This window comes from Mesoplodon mirus (assembly GCF_964341445.2).
Source record: "Mesoplodon mirus genome assembly, chromosome: 11".
Lineage (NCBI taxonomy): Eukaryota > Metazoa > Chordata > Mammalia > Artiodactyla > Ziphiidae > Mesoplodon > Mesoplodon mirus.
In genome coordinates this window covers 70,348,703-70,370,711 of record NC_138987.1, presented here as the reverse complement: position 1 = coordinate 70,370,711, position 22,009 = coordinate 70,348,703, and the positions used below count along the sequence as shown (strand labels likewise).

The 22,009-nt window shown below is 41.8% G+C and overlaps 1 pseudogene across 1 annotated transcript; it reads left to right on the top strand.

The window, feature by feature from the left end:
• The first annotated feature begins 1,327 nt into the window (after positions 1-1,327).
• LOC309812109 (tubulin beta-5 chain-like) lies at positions 1,328-2,663 on the top strand (annotated as a pseudogene). Its single transcript has one exon. The product of its transcript is annotated as a tubulin beta-5 chain-like (transcript).
• Positions 2,664-22,009: the final 19,346 nt, after the last annotated feature.

The window sequence follows — 22,009 nt, the reverse complement described above, 5'->3', positions numbered from 1 at the left end:
TGACAGTGACATGGACCCTGAGACTTGAGATTAATTGCGTTGTGATACGAGGTGATTGGGGTGAGGGTTGAGGGCTTACTGGCCCATTTTTCCATTTTTCTCAGACAGACCCCTGTGTCCAAGAACTACCTGGTGCCATCAAGAACTACTGAGGAGAGTTTAAAGTCTGGAACCACAGCAGACATGTAAAAACTTGGAGATGGAATAGTTTCCCACCCTGGGACTGAGACCTGGGGCGGGAGCGATGCATCACTGCATCCCTCATCCTTTCTCCTTCCCCTTCCCAAGCTGTAGTGGCAGCTATTATAAGGCTGGAGATGGGGGAGATGTGGGAAAAAGAGAGAAGAAAGCATAAACCAAAAGGATTCTGAGCCATTCTAACACTGGAGGTGGGGCATGGCTTCGGATCTACAATGTATCTTTAGTTTCTGGGACTTCATATTCCCAAGACAGATATCACTGAGGAAATCTTTGAGCCCACTGAAATTTGAGGGTCTTTGGGATCCAAACTCTCTCCAATTTGGGCTTCTGGTTTCTGCTTTGTGGACACCTTGATTCTGATACTCTTGAAGACAAGGTAGAATCTTGAAGAGAGAGAGAGAGAGAGAGAGAAAGAAGCTGGCTCCTTAAGCCTGGCCCTTGGCTTATGTGAAAGGTAATTAAATGGAACTTTTTGTTGCCTGGGTCATCCCAGGTACTTGAGCTTCAGACACAATGCAGGAGGATAAGGAACTTCTGGATTGAAACTCCAGGATACCAGTGGGCCCCTCGATGTTATCTGAGGTTCCCTAGGTTCCCCTGGAGTTTACTGAGTAAACTCTAGTTTAAAGCTTTCTATTGTTCTAAGTGTCAGCCAGACTATGTTATAAATCAGCTATTTAACCCATGTTGAAAGCCATTTGTGCAATTTCCTTTACAACTAATCTCAGGTTTATAAATCCTGGTTGTGTAACCTTGGGACATTCTCTCTGGGCCATGTTTCTTCATCAGTAAAAGGAAGACAGACTGGAGAAGGAATAGGTCTCTGTATCAGTTAGGATGCTGTTGGCTGCAAGGAACAGAAAACTCAATTCCAACTGGCTTGAATAATAAGGACAAATATTAGTTCACATAAAAGAAAGTCCAACTCTCAGAACCTTTCTGCTGCCAAATTCGGAACTTGCTGCTCTAGCCTCTGGAGCCCGTCCCATCCTTGCAGCCTGTGACCAGCAGCAGAGAAAAACTAGTTACATATCATTTTCTTGCCCCATACACACTTTAAGGTGAGCAAAAAGATTAGAATAAATTAGAATAAATTTAGAGAATAAATTAATCTTAAATTAAGATTAGAATAAATTTTAACAATGAAGGCAATCGTGCACAACCAGGCCAGTCAGTGAGGCAATCAGATCAGTGCCAAGTTCTGGGAGGTGATCAGTGATGAACATGGCATCGACCCCACCAGCACCTATCATGGGGCTAGCGACCTGCAGCTGGACAGCATTTCAGTGTACTACAATGAAGCCACAGGTGGCAAATATGTTCCTCGTGCTATCTTGGTGGATCTGGAACCCGGGACCATGGACTCTGCCTGCTCAGGTCCTTTTGGTCAGATCTTCAGACCAGACAACTTTGTTCTTGGTCAGTCTGAGACAGGCAACAACTGAGCCAGGGGCCAGTATACGAGGGGGCCAAGCTGGTTGACTCAGTCCTGGACATGGTTTGGAAGGAGGCCGAGAGCTGTGACTGCCGGCAGGGCTTCCAGCTGACCCACCCACTGGGCGGGGGCACGGGCTCTGGAATGGGTACCTTGCTTATCAGCAAGATCTGTGAAGAGTACCCCGACTGCATCATGAACACCTTCAGTGTGGTGCCCTCACCCAAAATGTCCGACACTGTGGTTGAGCCCTACAATGCCACCCTCTCCGTCCATCAGTTGGTGAGGCACACTGATGAAACCTACTGCATTGACAACGAGGCCCTACAACGTCTGCTTCTGCACCCTCAAGCTGACCACGCCAACCTACGGGGACCTGAATCACCTCGTCTCAGGCACCATGAGTGGTGTCACCACCTGCCTCCGCTTCCCCGGCCAGCTCGGTGCTGACCTCTGCAAGCTGGCAGGCGACATGACGCCCTTCCCACGTCTCCGCTTCTTCATGCCTGGCTTTGCCCCTCTAACCAGCCGTGGAAGCCAGCAGTGTCTGGCCCTCACTGTGCCCGAGCTCACCTGGAGGGTCTTCGATGCCAAGAACATGATGGCTGCCTGTCATCCCTGCCATGACGGGGACCTCACCATGGCTGCTGTCTTCCGTGGGCAGATGTTCATGAAGGAGGTGGATGAGCAGAGGCTCAACGTGCAGAACAAGAACAGCAGCTGCTTCGTGGACTGGATCCTCGACAACATCAAGATGGCTCTCTGTGACGTCCCACCCCGTGGCCTCAGGATGGTGGTCACCTTCACTGGCAACAGCATGGCCATCCGGGAGCTGTTCAAGCACATCTCAGAGAAGTTCACGGCCATGTTCCACCGGAAAGCCTTCCTCCACTGGTACGCAGCTGAGGGCATGGATGAGATGGAGTTCACCGAGGCTGAGAGCAACATGAACGACCTCGTCTCCGAGTACCAGCAGTACCAGGATGCCACTGCAGAAGAGGAGGAGGGTTTGGGTGAGGAGGCCTAAGGCTGACTCCCCATCACCATCACCCCAGGCTTCTCAGTCTCCTCAGCTTTCTTCCTTAACCGCCCCTTTCCTCTCCCTCTGAATTTGCATTTTCTGCCTCTATCTTGTTTTTTCTTTTTTTGGGGGGGGGCGGTTCTAGAACAGTGCCTGGCACATAGTAGGCACTCAATAAATATTTGTTGTTTGTTGAACAACTCAGTAAATATTTGTTGTTTCTTCCCCCACTCTGGGGAACCTAGATTTCTGCCATTCTGGGTAACCCTGTATTTCCTTCTAGTGTCCACTCCTCCCATCTGTCCAGTTAACATTTCCCTCTCTGTTTTTGAGATAACTCTCCAAGAAGCTGGGGCTCATCAAATCCCATTTAGAACCGGGTGCTGAAAACACAGATAGATGAACACCAGCCTAGGCCCATGTGGTAGCCCAGGGGATGGGTAACCAAGCAGCAGGTAGAAGTCCCTACAAGGAAGGGGTGGGGTTTTGGAGAGGGGCATCCAGACCACTGAAGTCCTAGTTTCCAGATATCTCCCCACTCCTTTCTCAGCTTCAGGGGACGTGTTAACAGTATTATCTCCATTTTCAGTCTCCCTCCAAGCTCTGACCTGAGCTATTTCCTTTGCAAGGGTCAGGCCCCCACCCTGTCAAGGGGGATCCTTCCCTCTTCCACTTTACCTCCTTCATAATGTTCGATTCCTTCCTTTCCCCTGATCGGAAAAGGGGGTCAAGAGGAGTGAGAGAGAGACCAGCCTTTGTCTCTAAGCCTCCAGAAAGCCTCTCCCCAAGCCAATCTTTTCTTACAGAAAAAAACTAATATCAGCCCTTCTGTACCTATATGGAAATGTATGTGTTGTCACCTAAATGTCATTCCTCAGAGAGGGGACAGGATACCATCTGTCTTTTGGCAACATCTTATCTCTTACTTTTGCTATTGCCTTGGTTTTGTCCTATTCTACACTTGAAACTTCTGTTGTGTTGAACTTGCTGCTTTTTTTCATATTGAAAAGATGACATTGTCCCAAGAGCCAAAAATAAGTGGGAATTGAAAACAAAAAAGTCCAGAGGTAAGACAGGCTTCAGCATTGGCTGCTCTAGTGATTCATTGATTTTATCAAGGACCCAGGTACTTCTATCACTCTGTTCTACCATCAATATCATCACAGGCAGGCTCCTTTAGGGTTCTAGGAAGGCTGCCTGTAGTGTGTGGGGCAAACTCTTTCTTTATTCTCATCAGGTGGAAGAGAGAAACTGGATCCCTGGGTCTTTCTTAACTGTGCGAAAGAACTTTTCCAGAAGCTTCCAGCAAATATTTCCTTATGTCTTATTAACCAAAATTGGATACATGCCAGTTCTCAAGAAGAGGGATATTGACGTTAGGCCAATTAGATCCACTCCTGGAACTCAGTTTCTCCTGAGGTTCAAGGAGGAGGGTAGGTACCTGAACAAACTTGGGTTTTAGTTAGGAAGGAAAAAGTGAAGACAGTTGCCAGGTTGGCATCCAACCACCAAACACTTCCTTCCAGATCAAAGAATCCATTCTTTCTCTCAGATGCAGTTTACCGTGTCTGGGTGACATCACTATAAGCTGTGTGCTGAACGTATTTGTGGCTAGTTGTATTTAAGGTTTTCTTGTCCTCTTGCAAGAGTAGAAGAGAAGTACACTTTTATTTTTATTTTCTGTATTTGCCAACCACATGTCTTTGGGGATATCAATTCTTGGAGAATCCTTTAACTTTTTATTTTTTAAGGAAAAAACCTCTGAATTTAGGAAACCAAAGCAGCAATTTGGATGGCAACATTTGACTTTTATGACTTTTAAAAACTATTTGCTTGGACTTGACAGAAAATACTATCTGAAGAGTGCTGGTGCTGATGTCATTTAAGCTCCTCCAAGTCTTTATTTCTCCATCTACATGAAAGGATAATAGCACCCACTCTGCTATGTGATAATGTATGTGAAAGGGTACTGTAAGGCATAAAAAACAACTAAAGAGGGTAAGATGTTAGTACAGCCAGTGCCTCACTGTCCAAACAAAGGATTGATGGGAACAGAGACACTTTCTCCAAAGACTTTCAGGTCTGTCCAATTGATAAAGAAAGGACCTTCTCTAAAATAGACCTATGTGCAACAGGGCAGTTCGTCATGTGTTTTCATGTTCATTTGGAGCAGGCTTCTGGGGCTTCTGTGCCTCAGATATTTTCACTGGGAAGAAGGCAGAGGCCACTTGAATTGAGTGTTCTTCCTGTCACTTGTAAAAACAGAAGCTCAAATATGGGAAGTGTCTTGGTTAAGGCAGGGAGAAGGCGGATGCTTTTGAAGACAAGGAAAGGGGGAGAGAATGGGAAGCGGGAAGAGATCTGAGGATTCCATGAGCACCTGAGATTTGGAACCACTCCTTGACTGTGTCCCAAGGAAGTAATAGACCCATAAGCTGCGTGGTGTACCTCAAGAGAGCAAGGTCCAGGTTGCCTGGTACAGTTCCTGAGACATGGGACTTTCTGTGCTAAAACCAGGAAAGTCCTGGGCAAATAAGGATGAGTTGGTTATCCCATGGGTAGCTAAGTGGCAGCCATGGTGGAGTAGAGATAAGACCTTCTCCTGCTTTGTGGGCACCATGTATGGCTTTTCCACCTGGGAGTTACCCATGGAGGGAGAGAGGGTCTGCCAGTCATGATCAAGTGCTTTAGGGGACATAGATTCAACTTTAAGTTGTTTTAAAGGAAACAAAGAAAGTAATGTGTTTTTTGCATACCATAGCTTGGGAACTGAGATTCATACCTAATACACAGGAATTTCCATAATCCCTTAGGAAAACTTTGTAGCCAGATATATTATGGGATGCAGAACTTTTTGAATTTTAGAAGGGATCTAGGGACACATTTTACAGTATGTGTTCCTTGTAATACATGCTCTGATATAGTACTCTGTAATCAGACACACTGATATTTCTATAGAAGTGTTAATACTTACATCAAATGAGTTAAAGAACAGTAAATAGGCTTATGTCAGCTCAGGCTGGATAGAGCTGCCAAATGAGGTCAGGTTAGTTTAGGTTTTGCCACCAAGTTAGTTGCAGTTTTCAGAAATTTTAATATCTTGGAATTATAGGTAATGAATGGATTGTTGCTGTATTTATAAATATGCATAAATATAAAGGCATGTCCTCAATTTACTATAATGTTAGCTGAAGTGTAAAATCTATCCCATGTTTTCTAATATTGACTACAGATTCTGGAGAATTTATGAATAGATAATGCTGCTTAATACACTCATAGAGTTTATCAGATCCTAATATTGGAATCGATAATACATATAAATTACAATATAAGGTGATATGTGCAACACTCAAATGTTCTATTTACACGTTATAGATTCTTATCCAGACAGCCAAGGTGTGATTGTCACAATTTAAAACAGCTTTCCGTAAAGGTCAATGGAACTACTGAATTTGCTGGACCTGATAATGAACAAGATATTTTTCCTTGAGTGATACTGAATTACAGGTGATAACCTCTAAGTTCTCTCCAGGGTGATAACCATAGGGTTTGGGGCCAAGAAAGTTTTGTTTAATGTCTCTGTGGAAGCAAAGTCAAGGACACTGGTTTGCAACTGCCATCATGGCTCTAAGAGAAATAATGATGGTGATGATGATGATGATGATGATCCATTTGTTTGTAAACCTAGAAGGTGAGGTTATTGTGACACAATTATGTACAAGCACAGTCATTCTCCGATCTGACTCAAAATCATAATTTTCAGGGCCTGAAAAGCTGTACCAAATAAGTTTACAATCTCTAAAACTTTGGTGGTTCCACTGTCATTCTTCACTAGAAAATGAGCCCAGGTATAATTTAATCAGAGCTTTGAAGATAAGATTCAGTGTCTTGAATCAAGTTTAGTTGTATATCAGGAATAAGTGAAAAAGCACAGGGTCGTTTGTTACAATTCTTAGATTTTCCTTTCTGCAGGGAAAGCCATGGGGGAAACAGACGCTTTCTTAGACATTTTCCCTCTAATGAAACGATGTATAACAGGCACCTAGATTAGATTTTATGTCCACGTTTGCACTTATCTTATTTTGCCACATAACATGCAATTTCTTTAATCACATGTGATGGTTTGTAAAACTTGATGTTTTGCATAAGCTTTTTTTTTAACATCTTTATTGGAGTATAATTGCTTTACAATGGTGTGTTAGTTTCTGCTTTATAACAAAGTGAATCAGTTATACATACACATATGTTCCCATATCTCTTCCCTCTTGCATCTCCCTCCCTCCCACCCTCCCTATCCCACTCCTCTAGGTGGTCACAAAGCACCGAGCTGATCTCCCTGTGCTATGTGGCTGCTTCCACTAGCTATCTATTTTATGTTTAGTAGTGTATATATGTCCATGCCACTCTCTCACTTTGTCCCAGCTTACCCTTCCTCCTCCCCATATCCTCAAGTCCATGCTCTAGTAGGTCTGTGTCTTTATTCCCGTCTTACCCCTAGGTTCTTCATGACCTTTTTTTTTCTTATTATTCTTAGATTCCATATATATGTGTTAGCATACAGTATTTGTTTTCCTCTTTCTGACTTACTTCACTCTGTATGACAGACTCTAGGTCCATCCACCTCACTACAAATAACTCAATTAGCTTTTTTCTTCTTCATTTCATGTGGTTTTCAAAAGGCTTCAGAATCAGACTTCTTGTCAGAACCAATTATGCTGTCTTTTGAGATTGCCTTGGTGTCAGGATTCAATGCCACCATTCATTCTTATTCCTTCAATCTCAGTATTCATGACAAACCCATTACATGCGCCAAAATCTAAAATATTTATGTATAGACGACACTGTGTCTCTAATTACTGCAAACGAGGCTCCTTGTCTCTTTCATGGTATCTCTTCAGAGAGCGAGTGTGTGAAAAGTGTGGTAATCATCTTTTTTCTTCTTTGATCAGTTCCTTTAAAACCTTCATAAAAACTCTTCATACCAACTACCCAATGGCATATGCAGCTAACTGTTCCCTGTTGCCTTTGCTCCTCTGACTTGCCTAGCGAAGGCTGCTTGGCCTGATCCCTGAACTTAGAGGGCTCCTATGACCTGTGGGGTGTGTCTGGGCCCCGTGGGAGCCCACATCTGGAGGAATCTCAGCAACTAAATGATAAACAGCCCAGGCTGCCTTTTCTCTATATATACTGACTAATTTTTCATTCTTTTCTGCTCCTAAGTTCAATGGACTAAGAAGACCCAGGGAAGTTTTAATTCAATACTATTCTCTTTGCCAAATTTCCCCCAGGATTCCAGCTAACACTAACCCCAAACAAAGCAAGGCCTGAATGGAAGCATATCTCACATGTTTAGGCTCACTACTAAATGTCATAAATGATTCCTTCAAACCTTGGGCATGTAAGTCTGCATGTATTTCTTTTCATTGTCATTCTATAATTAAGCACCCTGTAGAATAATAAATCAAAGAGAGAGAGGACCTTCAAAATGGCAGAGGAGTAAGATGTGGAGATCACCTTCCTCCCCATCAAAAATACATCTACACGTGGAACAGCTCCTACAGAACACCTACTGAACGCTGGCAGAAGACCTCAGACCTCCCAAAAGGCAAGAAACTCCCCACGTACATGGGTAGGGCAAAAGAAAAAAGGAAAAACAGAAACAAAAGAATAGGGTAAGGACCTGCACCAGTGGGAGGGAGCCGTGAAGGAGGAAAGGTTTCCACACACTAGGAAGCCCCTTCACTGGCGGAGACTGGGGTGGGCGGGGGGGGAAGCTTTGGAGCCTCGGAGGAGAGCACAGCAACAGGGGTGCGGAGGGCAAAGCGGAGAGATTCCTGCACAGAGAATTGGTGCCGACCAGCACTCACCAGCCCGAGAGGCTTGTCTGATCACCCGCCGGGGCGGCGGGGTCTGGGAGCTGAGGCTCGGGCTTCTGAGGTCGGATCCCAGGGAGAGGACTGGGGTTGGCTGCGTGAACACAGCCTGAAGGGGGCTAGTGCGCCACAGTTAGCTGGAAGGGAGTCCGAGAAAAAGTCTGGACCTGCCCAAGAGGCAAGAGACCATTGTTTCGGGGTGCACGAGGAGAGGGGATTCAGAGCACCGCCTAAACCAGCTCCAGAGACAGGCACCAGCTGCGGCTATCAGCATGGACGCTAGAGACGGGCATGAGACGCTAGGGCTGCTGCAGCCACCAAGAAGCCTGAGTGGAATACCCATAAGGTTAACAGCTGCCCTTTCAGCAGAAACTCTGCAACCCAGAAGGGAGTGGCAGGATATATTCAAAGTGATGAAAGGGAAAAACCTACAACCAAGATTGCCGTACCCAGCAAGGATCTCATTCAGATTCGACGGAGAAATTAAAACCTTTACAGATGAGCAAAAGTTAAGAGAATTCAGCACCATCAAACCAGCTTTACAACAAATGCTAAAGGAACTTCTCTAGGTAGGAAACACAAGAGAAGGAAAAGACCTACAATAACAAACCCCAAACAACTAAGAAAATGGTAATGGGAACATACATATCTATAATTATCTTAAATGGAAATGGATTAAATGCTCAAACCAAAAGACACAGACTGGCTGTATGGATACAAAAACAAGACCCAAATATATGCTGTCTACAAGAGACCCACATCAGACCTAGGGACACATACTGACTGAAAATGAGGGGATAGAAAAAGATATTGCATGTAAATGGAAATCAAAAGAAAGCTGGAGTAGCAATTCCCATTTCAGAGAAAATTGCCTTTAAAATAAAGACTATTAGAAGAGACAAAAAGGATACTACATAATGATCAAGGGATCAATCCAAGAAGAAGATATAACAATTGTAAATATTTATGCACCCAACATAGGAGCACCTCAATACATAAGGCAAATGCTAACAGCCATAAAAGGGGAAATCGACAGTAACACAGTAATATTGGGGGACTTTAACACCCCACTTTCACCAATAGACAGATCAACCAAAATGAAAATAAATAGGGAAACACAAGCTTTAAATGGCACATTGAACAAGATAGACTTAATTGATATTTATAGGACATTCCATCCAAAACCAACAGAATACACATTTTTCTCAAGTGCTCATGGAACATTCTCCAGGATAGATCATATCTTGTGTCACAAATCAAACCTTGGTAAATTTAAGAAAATTGAAATCAAGTATCTTTTCTGATCACAACGCTATGAAACTAGATATCAATTACAGGAAAGAAACTGTAAAAAATACAAACACATAGAGGCCAAACAATACGCTACTAAATAACCAAGAAATCACTGATGAAATCAAAGAGCAAATCAAAATATACCTGGAAAAAAATGACAATGAAAACACAACGACCCAAAACCTATGGGATGCAGCAAAAGCAGTTCTAAGAGGGAAGTTTATAACAATACAGTCCTACCTCAAGAAACAAGAAACATCTCAAATAAACAACCTAACCTTACACCAAAAGCAATTAGAGAAAGAAAAACAAAAAAACCCCAAAGTTAGCAGAAGGAAAGAAATCATTAAGATCAGATCAGGAATAATTGAAAAAGAAATGAAGGAAATGATAGCAAAGATCAATAAAACTAAAAGCTGGTCCTTTGAAGATAAACAAAATTGATAAACCATTAGCCAGACTCATCAAGAAAAAAAGGGAAAAACTCAAATCAATAGAATTAGAAATGAAAAAGGAGAAGTAACAGCTGACACTGTAGAAATACAAAGGATCATGAGAGATTACTACAAGCAACTATATGCCAATAAAGTGGACAACCTGGAAGAAATGGACAAATTCTTAGAAAAGCACAACCTTCTGAGACTGAACCAGGAAGAAATAGAAAATATAAACAGACCAATCACAAGCACTGAAATTGAAACTGTGATTAAAAATCTTCCAACAAACAAAAGCCCAGGACCAGATGGCTTCACAGGCGAATTCTATCAAACATTTAGAGAAGAGCTAACACGTATCCTTCTCAAACTCTTCCAAAATATAGCAGAGGGAGGAACACACCCAAACTCATGTGGCCAATGAGGCCACCATCACCCTGATATCAAAACCAGACAAAGATATCACACAAAAAAGAAAACTACAAGCCAATATCACTGATGAATATAGATGCAAAAATTCTCAACAAAATACTAGCAAACGGAATCCAACAGCACATTAAAAGGATCATACACCATGATCAAGTGGGGTTTATCCCCGGAATGCAAGGATCTTCATATATGCACATCAATCAATGTGATAAACCATATTAACAAATTGAAGGAGGAAAACCATATGATCATCTCAATAGATGTAGAAAAAGCTTTTGACAAAATTCAACACCAATTTTTGATAAAAACCCTCCAGAATGTAGTCATAGAGGGAACTTACCTCAACATAATAAAGGCCATATATGACAAACCCATAGCAAACATCGTTCTCAATGGTGAAAAATGGAAACCATTTCCACTAATATCAGGAACCAGACAAGGTTGCCACAGTCACCACTATTATTCAACATAGTTTTGGAAGTTTTAGCCACAGCAATCAGAGATGAAAAAGAAATAAAAGGAATCCAAATCGGAAAAGAAGAAGTAAAGCTGTCACTGTTTGCAGATGACATGATACTATACATAGAGAATCCTAAAGATGCCACCAGAAAACTACTAGAGCTAATCAATGAATTTGGTAAAGTAGCAGGATACAAAATCAATGCAGAGAAATCTCTGGCATTCCTATACATTAACGATGAAAAATCTGAAAGAGAAATTAAGGAAACACTCCCATTTACCACTGCAACAAAAAGAATAAAATACCTAGGAATAAACCTATCTAAGAGACCAAAGACCTATATGCAAAAAACTATAAGACACTGATGAAAGAAATAAAAGATGACACAAATAGATGGATAGATATATCATGTTCTTGGATTGGAAGAATCAACATTGTGAAAATGACTCTAGTACCCAAAGCAATCTACAGATTCAATGAAATCCCTATCAAACTACCACTGGCATTTTTCACAGAACTAGAACAAAAAATTTCACAATTTGTATGGAAACACAAAAGACCCCGAATAGCCAAAGCAATCTTGAGGGAAGAAAAACAGAGCTGGAGGAATCAGGCTCCCTGACTTCAGACTACAAAGCTTCAGTAATCAAGCCAGTATGGTACCGGAACAAAAATAGAAATATAGATTAATGCAACAGGCTAGAAAGCCCAGGGATAAACCCACGCACATATGGTCACCTTATCTTTGATAAAGGAGACAAAAATATACAATGGAGAAAAGACAGCCTCTTAAATAAGTGTTGCTGGGGAAAACGGACAGCTACATGTAAAAGAATGAAATTAGAACACTTCCTAACACCATACACAAAAATAAACTCAAAATGGAGTAAAGACCTAAATGTAAGGCCAGACACTATAAAACTCTTAGAGGAAAACATAGGCAGAACATTCTATGACATAAATCACAGCAACATCCTTTTTGACCCACCTCCTAGAGAAATGGTAATAAAAACAAAAATAAACAAGTGGGACCTAATAAAACTTACAAGCTTTTGCACAGCAAAGGAAACCATAAACAAGATGAAAAGACAGCCCTCAGAATGGGAGAAAATATTAGCAAATGAAGCAATGGACAAAGGATTAATCTCGAAAATATACAAGCAGCTCATGCAGCTCATTATCAAAAAAAAACACAAAAAAAACCCAATCCAAAAATGGACAGAAGACCTAAACAGACATTTCTCCGAAGAAGATATACAGATTGCCAACAAACACATGAAAGGATGCTCAACATCAGTAATCATTAGAGAAATGCAAATCAAAACTACAATGAGGCATCACCTCACACCAGTCAGAATGGCCATCATCAAAAAATCTACAACAATAAATGCTGGAGAGAGTGTGGAGAAAAGGGAAGCCTCTTGCACTGTTGGTGGGAATGTAAATTGATACAGCCACTATGGAGAACAATATGGAAGTTCCTTAAAAAACTAAAAATAGAACCACCATATGACCCAGGAATCCCACTACTGGGCATATACCCTGAGAAAACCATAATTCAAAAAGAGTCTTGTACCACAATGTTCATTGCAGCTCTATTTACAATAGCCAGGACTTGGAAGCAAACTAAGTATCCATGGACAGATGAATGGATAAAGAAGATATGGCACATACATACAATGGAATATTACTAAGCCATAAAAAGAAATGAAATTATTTGTAGTGAGGTGGATGGACCTAGAGACTGTCATAGAGAGTGAAGTATGTCAGAAAGAGAAAAACAAATGCCATATGCTAACACATGTATATGGAATCTAAAAAACAATAAACTGGTTCTGAAGAACCTAGGGCCAGTACAGGAGTAAAGACACAAACATAGAGAATGGACTTGAGGACACGGGGAGGGAGAAGGGTAAGCTGGGACGAAGTGAGTGAGTGGCATGGACATATATACACTACCAAACGTAAAATAGATAGTTAGTGGGAAGCAGCTGCATAGCACAGGGAGATCAGCTCAGTGCTTTGTGACCACCTAGAGGGATGGGATAGGGAGGGTGGGAGGGAGACACAAGAGGGAGGAGATATGGGGATATATGTATATGTATAGCTGCTTCACTTTGTTATACAGCAGAAATTGACACACCATTGGAAAGCAATTATACTCTAATAAAGATGTTTAAAAAAATAAAAATAACACAGAGGGAAGACAGTGAACTTGTACACCCCATAGGTCTGTTGGCAACATCTGCAGCAGTTTCTACTTCAAGCAAAAACATTTTAAAGTCTTAAACCTTACTGTGAAAAGTAATGAGAATTTTGCATTCTACTCTTTTGTTTGTAATAACATGAAAGGGATATTTTGATACACTTAAAAACGAGTAAAGTAGATACTACAGTAAGTTCAGCCATGGTGAGTTTGGGGTTCTAAAACTCCCAGGGATAAGCTAAGAAAACACTCCCTCCAGGAAGTTTGAAAAGCAGATTTGAAAATTCTCATGAGGCAATGGAGATTTTATATATATATATATATGTATATATATATATATACATATATATATATATATGTAAATACGGAGAGTGATACTACAGAAAAGAGAACAGATTCGAGAAATGCGGGATCTAGCGTCTGGGAACATTGGCAAATGAAGAATGAAACAAAGATGGTTTCAAGGTTTCTTTCTTGGGTAGCTGGTCTCAATGGTAATGATACTATTGAAAATCGCAAACAAAGAGATGAAAGTTTGTCAATGAACGTGGCGATTATAGCTTGGAAACATACTGAGTGAGTTTCAAGAGGACACCATACAGATAAGCAGAGCTTTCCAGAGGAATGATATAAAATAAGGTCTAGAGTTCTAAAAATGGAGGTTGAGATTAAACATCAAATATTAGCCACACTGAAACCAAATCTGGTCTATACAAGTGCTGTATTTGACATGCATATTGTGAAAATATGTTTTTGAACTAACATTTCAACCTTTGGAGACTAATTTCAACTATTCTCAAAATACTACAAATTCAGGGAACCCTGGACCAAATTATCACATGACAAATCTCCAACTTATGAAGTAAAGGCTGCCCCTTTTGAAGAGGTCTGCACCCTCCTCGACTCCACTCCTCATCAAGGAGGCATATACACTTACCTCCATCTGCCTCCCTCATGTATAGTGTTACTTGTGAGACCCTGATGATGTTTATAGTTGCAGTGCCTGGTCTAAGTGAAAGCTAAGCTTTTATAGTTAATGAAGTCACTTGCATGAGAGAAGAGGAGGGAAAGAGAAAGGAGAAAGGAAAGAGAAGAGAGACAACGAAAGGAAAGAGAGGAGAGAAGGAGAATGTTTTCCCTGAGAAACAGTTGAACACTTGGCAAAAGAAGTGCCAGAAAAGGATTGTAAGTATGTTCAAGCCAGTAAGAAAACTGAGACTATGCTGTTGTGAGAACCCGGGGAGTAGAGATCTCCAATAAAGAAATGAGAAGTCCCATGGTGTGGAAAGGTTCAATTCAAATGAATTTGGATTTGTGGAGATCCTTGTTGTTTTAACACGAGTCAGACTGCAGTACATTTAGGGGAGTGGAAAGTGAGAAGAGAGATACAAGTAGCCCAAAACATCCTTTTAGTAAATGATTTTTTGTGTGTTCTTTGAAAAGTTTAATCTACGTGATAGAGTGCATTCTAAAATGATTTCTGAGTTATTTTATATTTAACGGTTTGCAAAACAGATGAGAAATAAGTGCCCTAAATTATAAAATCTTTCTTAAACTTTAATTTAAATAAATTTTATTTTCAGGAAAAAAAAAATCACCAGAAAAAAAGGGATTATTGGTAAAGAGAACAATAACTCACATTGTATCTAGAACATTGCTTGAATATGAGGACAGATGGGACTTGAAATAACCCAACTTCATGGCAAGGCTGTGGTGATTTTTTTTAATTGACCTTGATATTGACTCTTCTCTATTTTAGAGGAATGAAAAAATATTAATAAAAGCATGTATAATGACCAAAAAAAAAACCCCAAAGAGAAATAGAAAGTCATGGAAATGAACTCACAGTGAAGAGTATATTAAACAGACTTTATTATTTCACAGTATAAGCCCCAGACCATCCACACTGCAGTTCAAGCTAAAACCTCAGTGAGAGGATTCTGTTTTTAAAAGTCTGCTTGTTGTTCATAAGAATGGTACTATAAGCAAGAGATATTTAGACTTATTTAAGTGTCTTTCTTTGTTTAAGAGTAACTCTCTGTCCTGTAAAAGTTGATGTTCCATTGACTATTTATTCCTTAAATCTGATCATACACTCAACACAATGGCTTGAACCCAGAAGGAATGGTGTCTATAGACCATAGTGAGCACTTTGATGCAGTGAAGATTTGGAATGGAGACTGGCAGAACCTCAGTCTTTGGAAGCATCTCATCTGATTGTCTTCCACAGGATTGATTTCTATGCGTCAGCCTAGAAAGAAAATGCAGGCCCCTCAGCAGGGTAGCATCTACTGTCCCCCTTTCTTTCCCACTGGGAGCCAACAATTTCCTCTAGAACTTTAGAAACAATGAGATCAGCCAGCCCAGAGTCTAAACTAATAGGAAAATAGCACTAAAGTCTTGTCAGTAGCCATCAAATTTGAATGAACAACAAGAATAAAAATCATCTAGAAGCATGACCAACACTAGGAACAACACCTTTGTGGAATTAATAGCCTTCAGTTTCAAAGTCCTCTTTGCATCTCCTACTTGTGATACATTCATAAGTGTTATTACTTGAATTAGCTATGCTTTGAGTTTTCCCTGAAAATGCAGAACATTTGGTGTTCTTTTTCTTTCTCCCATGTAGAAAATTTGGAAGCGTCCACCTGTTACCTTGAAAATAAAATCAGGTCATCCATTTTGTCATTAAAAACCTAAACGGAACCAGGATTGGTTTTTTTGTTTGTTTGTTTTATTGTTTTTTTGTTTTTGCGGTACGCGGGCCTCTCACTGTTGTGGCCTCTCCCATTGCGGAGCACAGGCTCCAGACGCGTAGGCTCAGCGGACATGGCTCACGGGCCCAGTCGCTCCGCGGCATGTGGGATCTTCCCGGACCGGGGCATGAACCCATGTCCCCTGCATTGGCAGGCGGACTCTCAACCACTGAGCCACCAGGGAAGCCCAGGATTGGTATTTTAATGCAAAATATTTGTTGCAATAGTTACATCAATACCGAACAGGTATATTTAACATGAAACTCCTAGAGAAAACACCTGCAAAAAACTCCCTCAAAACATGCTTCAGAAGAGCAATTAGGGTTCAGAAAAAAATGGTCATATGAACTGCCAGTAAGTGACTCCTCAGGTACCCCCTTCTTCATAGCCCGGCTCATCCCTACTGAGCTTGCCAGGGAGCTCTGAGCACTGGTGTCTATTTACCTGGGAAATGCATCAGAGCCTTGCTCCCAAGGCACAAAGTGGGAAATCATGCACTTCAAAGAGCTCTATCTTCAGATTCAGATTTATGTGACAGACCGGTTAGGTCAAGAAACTTTGTTCTACTTACTGATGTACCCCCAAGCACCTAGGACAGTGCCTGGAACATAGAGGATGTTCAATGAGTGAATGAACGACCCATGCCACATAGAATAGATAGGCTGCAACCATCAAAGGGAGGACTTTCAAGGTCATAGGAGCCCAGCCCAGTAAAGAGGGATTTCTGGGAGCCCTAATCTACCATTTCTAGCTTCCTTGGGTTGTTTCCAGTCTGTCCCTCTCTCTCCAAAGAAGACAAAATGGAATTTTTCTTGGGTATAGGTCTAGGAGTAGAAATTTTGTTCATAGGGCGTGTGTGTAATTACCGTACTGCACTGTAATCATTTACTTGTCTATCTTCTCCACGGCCAACATATGCATTAGACATAGTAGCCCTCCCCAAAGAACTTTGAGGTTGAAGAAAATGTTTAAATATAGAATATTTTTAAAATTTCATCTGCATACTAACACAGTTATAAAATACCACTTTTAATGTTTTTCAATGGAGAAAGGGGACCAGGAAGGCAAGAGTGCCTAGGGCCCATGAAAGTCACACTGCAGAATCCACCCGCATTAGGCTGTGAGTGCACTGTGCAAGAGAATCACATTTTTCCCGTCTTTGTAAACTCACAGCCTAGCCCAAGACCCAGGAAACATTTGGTGCTTAATATATGTTTGAGGAATGACTGAAATGAAATGAATGAATATGCACTCCTAATGGACGTCAGACAGAAAAAAAATATTGGCCACCAATATGATTTAAATACAGTAAGAGGAAGCAGAGAGGAAAGGGCTGATAAAAGAAGAGAAAGTCAGTTTTTCAGGAATGGGCTGGCAATAGTAGGTGAGAATGCCTTGGACGAGGCTCGGGAAGTAGGAGGCTGAAACCAGGCGGGTGTGGGAGCTTCTGTAACAGGTAGGTGCTGAGTCCATATCTGGCAGGTGATGATGTCTTCTCTGGCAGACTGATGAGTCACGGAATTTGAGTGATAGAAGTGCTCTTAAGAGCTGCTCTAGTCCAGCTCCTCATTTTACAGATGAGAAGAGTGAAGCCAATTAAATTATCGGCAAGTTAGAACCTGAGTCTCAGGTGCTTTCTACTGCTCTTCCAACTCTTTCAATGGGCAGAATTGTATTTACAAGGCAGGGTGGTGAAATCAACAGACACATCACTCATGTGTTTATTATGTATGTGAATAATACAGATAGTGGGAGCAATTCCACATGGAGCAGAGAAGAGTCATTTTCAGACATCTTGATAGATCTACAAGATTACTTTCAGGTCACAGAATGGGACACTGTCATTTCTCTCAGCCCTACTGCAGCTCTGACCTGGAATCACTAACATTTGCCTAGCCACCTCCCAAGTAAAAAAACTGACCCTACTGGCAGTACTAAGTCTGTCAGATGACTAAAAGTACCCGTAGCCAAATCTGCCTAAGGTGAAACCAGAACCCAGAAACCTTATTATTGCCTGTCAAGGGCACAAGAGGGAAAGGTGAGATTGTTAAGTAAAGAGACTCTCCCACTATTCACAAGCCGGGGGGCAATTCTCAGGTCACTGAAAATGTTCTCCCTTCGCACCAGGATCAGTGGGGCTGATTCCACTCTGCTTCCAAAAAACTCCTCATTCTACAGGGTCCCTAAGAAGCTTTCGTTTATTCCTAGGTAAGAGCTGGCACACTGCATCCAAACATCTGAACCATTCTTGAGTCAGTTAACAAATATACCGAGGAGCTATTCTGCACAAATCACAGACTAGGAGATGGAGATGCAAGGATGAATTACACTTGGACCTTGTACTCAAGGCATATACTGTCCAGTTAAGGGCCCCCCCCCCCCGCCCAGGGAAGTAAGAAGAGCAGGCAGGGTGGTGTTTGACTCATGATCACAGTGAACAGGGTCACTTGGCTCCATTCTGCCTCTAGGACCTTCTTTTATGAGTGAATCCTTGGGAGGTTCTAGAAATAAATCAACTTCCCACATGTGAGCCAGAACTGAGAAAGCTGAAGTGAAAGGGAATGAAGGCAGGGAGAGGTAGGAGGGAGATGGGGAAGGGGAGCATTGCAATCTGGGACGTTCTCAAAGACGTTCCAGTTCAGTAGAACCCACAAAAGGAACTACATTGTATTCTTCAAAATCTGATATAAGCTTCATTGTGCAATGTCCCAAATGAGAGAGCTGTCTGATCAGTACATTTAACATCCTCCCAGAATCAACCTACACGTGGGTTATACCACCTGATAGGAGAGGTGGAAGCTTCTACTCTCCATAGATTGTTACCACCGTGTATCGATGAGGTAGGAGTAGACCTTTGTCATTATCTCTAGTTTGGAAACTTCGTCACTCTTCAATAAACTAGCACTTATGTCTTGGGAGGCAGACCCATTTCTGTTAATTATGAAGGGCCCCGAACTCCACAAACCCTCTTCCTTATTGAATTCACCTGCCCAATAAGAACATATTAACTTTTCTTTTTTCCCCCGCCTTGGGTTCTTTGTCCCTTTGACTCCCCTCTCCCAGCATTTTTTATTATTATTATTTTTTATTCGGGTATAGTTGTTTTACAATGTTGTGTTAGTTTCTACTGTACAGCGGAGTGGAATTCTCTGTGCTATACAGCAGGTTCTCATTAGTTATTTATTTTATACATATTGGTGTATATATGTCAATCCCAGTCTCCCAATTTATCCCACACCCCCTTACCCCCTTGGTGTCCATATGTTTTATCTCTACATCTGTGTCTTATTTCTGCCTTGCAAACAGGTTCATCTGTAAAATGCCAATTTCAATGTCTTTCCCACGGTCCGAAGCTTTCAATGGCTATCCAGGGCCGATAGGAAAAGACTAAACAGCTTGCCTCATAGTAGAGAGTCCACCTACCATTTCAACCTCCTTGCCCACTCCTCCACCTTGCGGGCATCCTATCAGCTCCATTCTGGAATCTCACAGCATGCCACGCACCCTCTCATCTCCACACCTTTCCTACACTGTTCTTAACCTGGTGAAAACCCATCCTTTCTCCCTGCCTATTTATTCATTTATTTATTAATTGGATAAATACTGGTACTGCACCTGCTCCATTCCAGAAGTTTTAATAGGTCCTGGGAATCCAGAGATGAACATGACAAACACAGTCTCTACTTCGGGAGTTTGAACTCCAGTGCTGTGCAGAAGCATAAGGCATTATGGACGTGTAACAGTAGCACGTTCCCTCATCAGATGAGTCAGGGAAGGCGTCCCTGAAGGAGTGATTTTTAATCTGAGATGTTAAAAAAATTAAAAGGATTCAGCAGGCAATAGAGCATTTCATGAAGAAAGAACCACATGTGTAAAGCCCTAAGGCATGTTCAAATCCCACCCATCCTGCAAGTTTCAGCTCAGTTTGCAGCTTCTCATGAAGTTTCTTCTCCCTCCTGGGGTCCATGTGAAAGAACCGCTTGCTCTTCTGAAGTCACCAACACTCTGACTCTGCACCATCTCCCTTAGCTCTTAGTCACAGCTGGTCTTATGAGGCTGTCATCTTTTATGCTTTATCTTCTCACCTGGATTATATCAGGGCCGGGCCATGCTTTAAATGTCTTACAATTCTTATGAGCATCTAACTCCTAGTAGGAGCTCAATAAACATTAATTAAATGTATGATTGCATACATGAATGCAAGAGTGAATGAATGAATAAATGATCTTAGTCAGTTAAGACTGCATGCATGGCCATTCAATGAGCCTCCTCAGAGGCTACTGCAGCAGAAGATAACTGTATTATCGAATTCTATAGAGGAAAAAATTCACTGGCTATTCATCTTATTAAATAGAGCCGAAACTCAACATCCCCCAAAGAACCACAGAGCTGGATGAGTGGTCGAAAGAGTGGACTCTATTCAAAGTGCCATGAGAAGATCCTTCTTCTCTACCTAATAGGTGTTAGGTTGTATAAGTTGTTCTGAAGAAAATCTCAAAATGGAATGTGCTGTATTCTGTGGATACAATGCAGAAAAGAGAAAGAGAAATCACCTTAATTAACCTGCAGGCAGGAGAACCCTTCAGTAGGAAACTGGCAAAAGATGTGTGAACAGTAGATTCCCCTGACAGCTAATCTTTCCCACCAACCAAAATTTAGCATTAATACCATACACCAGGGCTTCCCTGGTGGCACAGTGGTTGAGAGTCCGCCTGCCGATGCAGGGGACACGGGTTCATGCCCCGGTCCGGGAAGATCCTACATGCTGCAGAGCGGCTGGGCCCGTGAGCCATGGCCGCTGGGCCTGCGCGTCTGGAGCCTGTGCTCTGCAACGGGGGAGGCCACAACAGTGAGAGGTCCGCGTATCGCAAAAAAAAAAAAAAAAAAAAAAAAAATACCATACACCAAGTTGCTGCAAATTCCCCTCGCCCTGCTCCTATGCCTGCCAACCCTTCCATCTCAATGGCTCCCTCCATCTTTATTCCTCAGCCTCCTTGCACCTGACCTGCCAACCTTATGCCAGCTTAGATCATTTTTCTCTCAAGAACTTTTCAAAACAGAACGCACTCAATTCCTGTTGGATACAATAGAAATCATCTCGATAAGTTTCTAGGACCTACTTGTGTTTGAAAGCCGGCTATGATGGGGCAAAAATACAACCATAGGGAGGGAGTGTACCCAGAGAAGGCACAGGAGAACCAAACTATTTACACCTCAGCCTCTAGTCTCTGAGTTTTCCCATACTCTGGATTTGAGATAAAAGTATCAGAGTGGGGAACATTTTGCTTAACATAAGTAGCGATGCGATCTTGGCTGTCGGAGCCAAACCAGAGCATATCCAATGAGGCCTGGCATGAAGAACAGTCCAAGAATAAACAGGAACTCAGTTCAGCTCCTGTTTTTTTTTTTTTTTTTTTTTTTTTTTTGCACCTGCTAAGTTGCATATTCTGCACTGGGCACTAGAAATACAAAGATAAATGGCATATTGTCTTTGATTTGGAGGAGCTTGCCATGTAGTGCGGGATTCAGACACTTCAACATATGATCCCTGCACCATGTGGTAAGTGCAGTGAGAAGGAAGACGCGAGAAGCAGGAATCCTTTACCCATTTCAGGGCAGCGTAGGACGGTAGATGTCTACAGGGTTAAGAAAGATTATGAAATGGACATAGAGTACTAATGTTATAAAGAGAGTCATGTTGTTACAGAGCAACATAAAAAGTTCCACATAAAAAGAGGTCAGTGTGTTTCTGGAAAATAGTTCCTTAATTTCTGGCCTAATGGATCAAACGAGGATTGCACGGCATAAATGAAGCCAAAGAAATATGGGATTTAATTATTTTAATCGCTAAAAATTGGCAATGCACACTGTTCTTTGCTTAGATCCTGAAATTTGACCAAA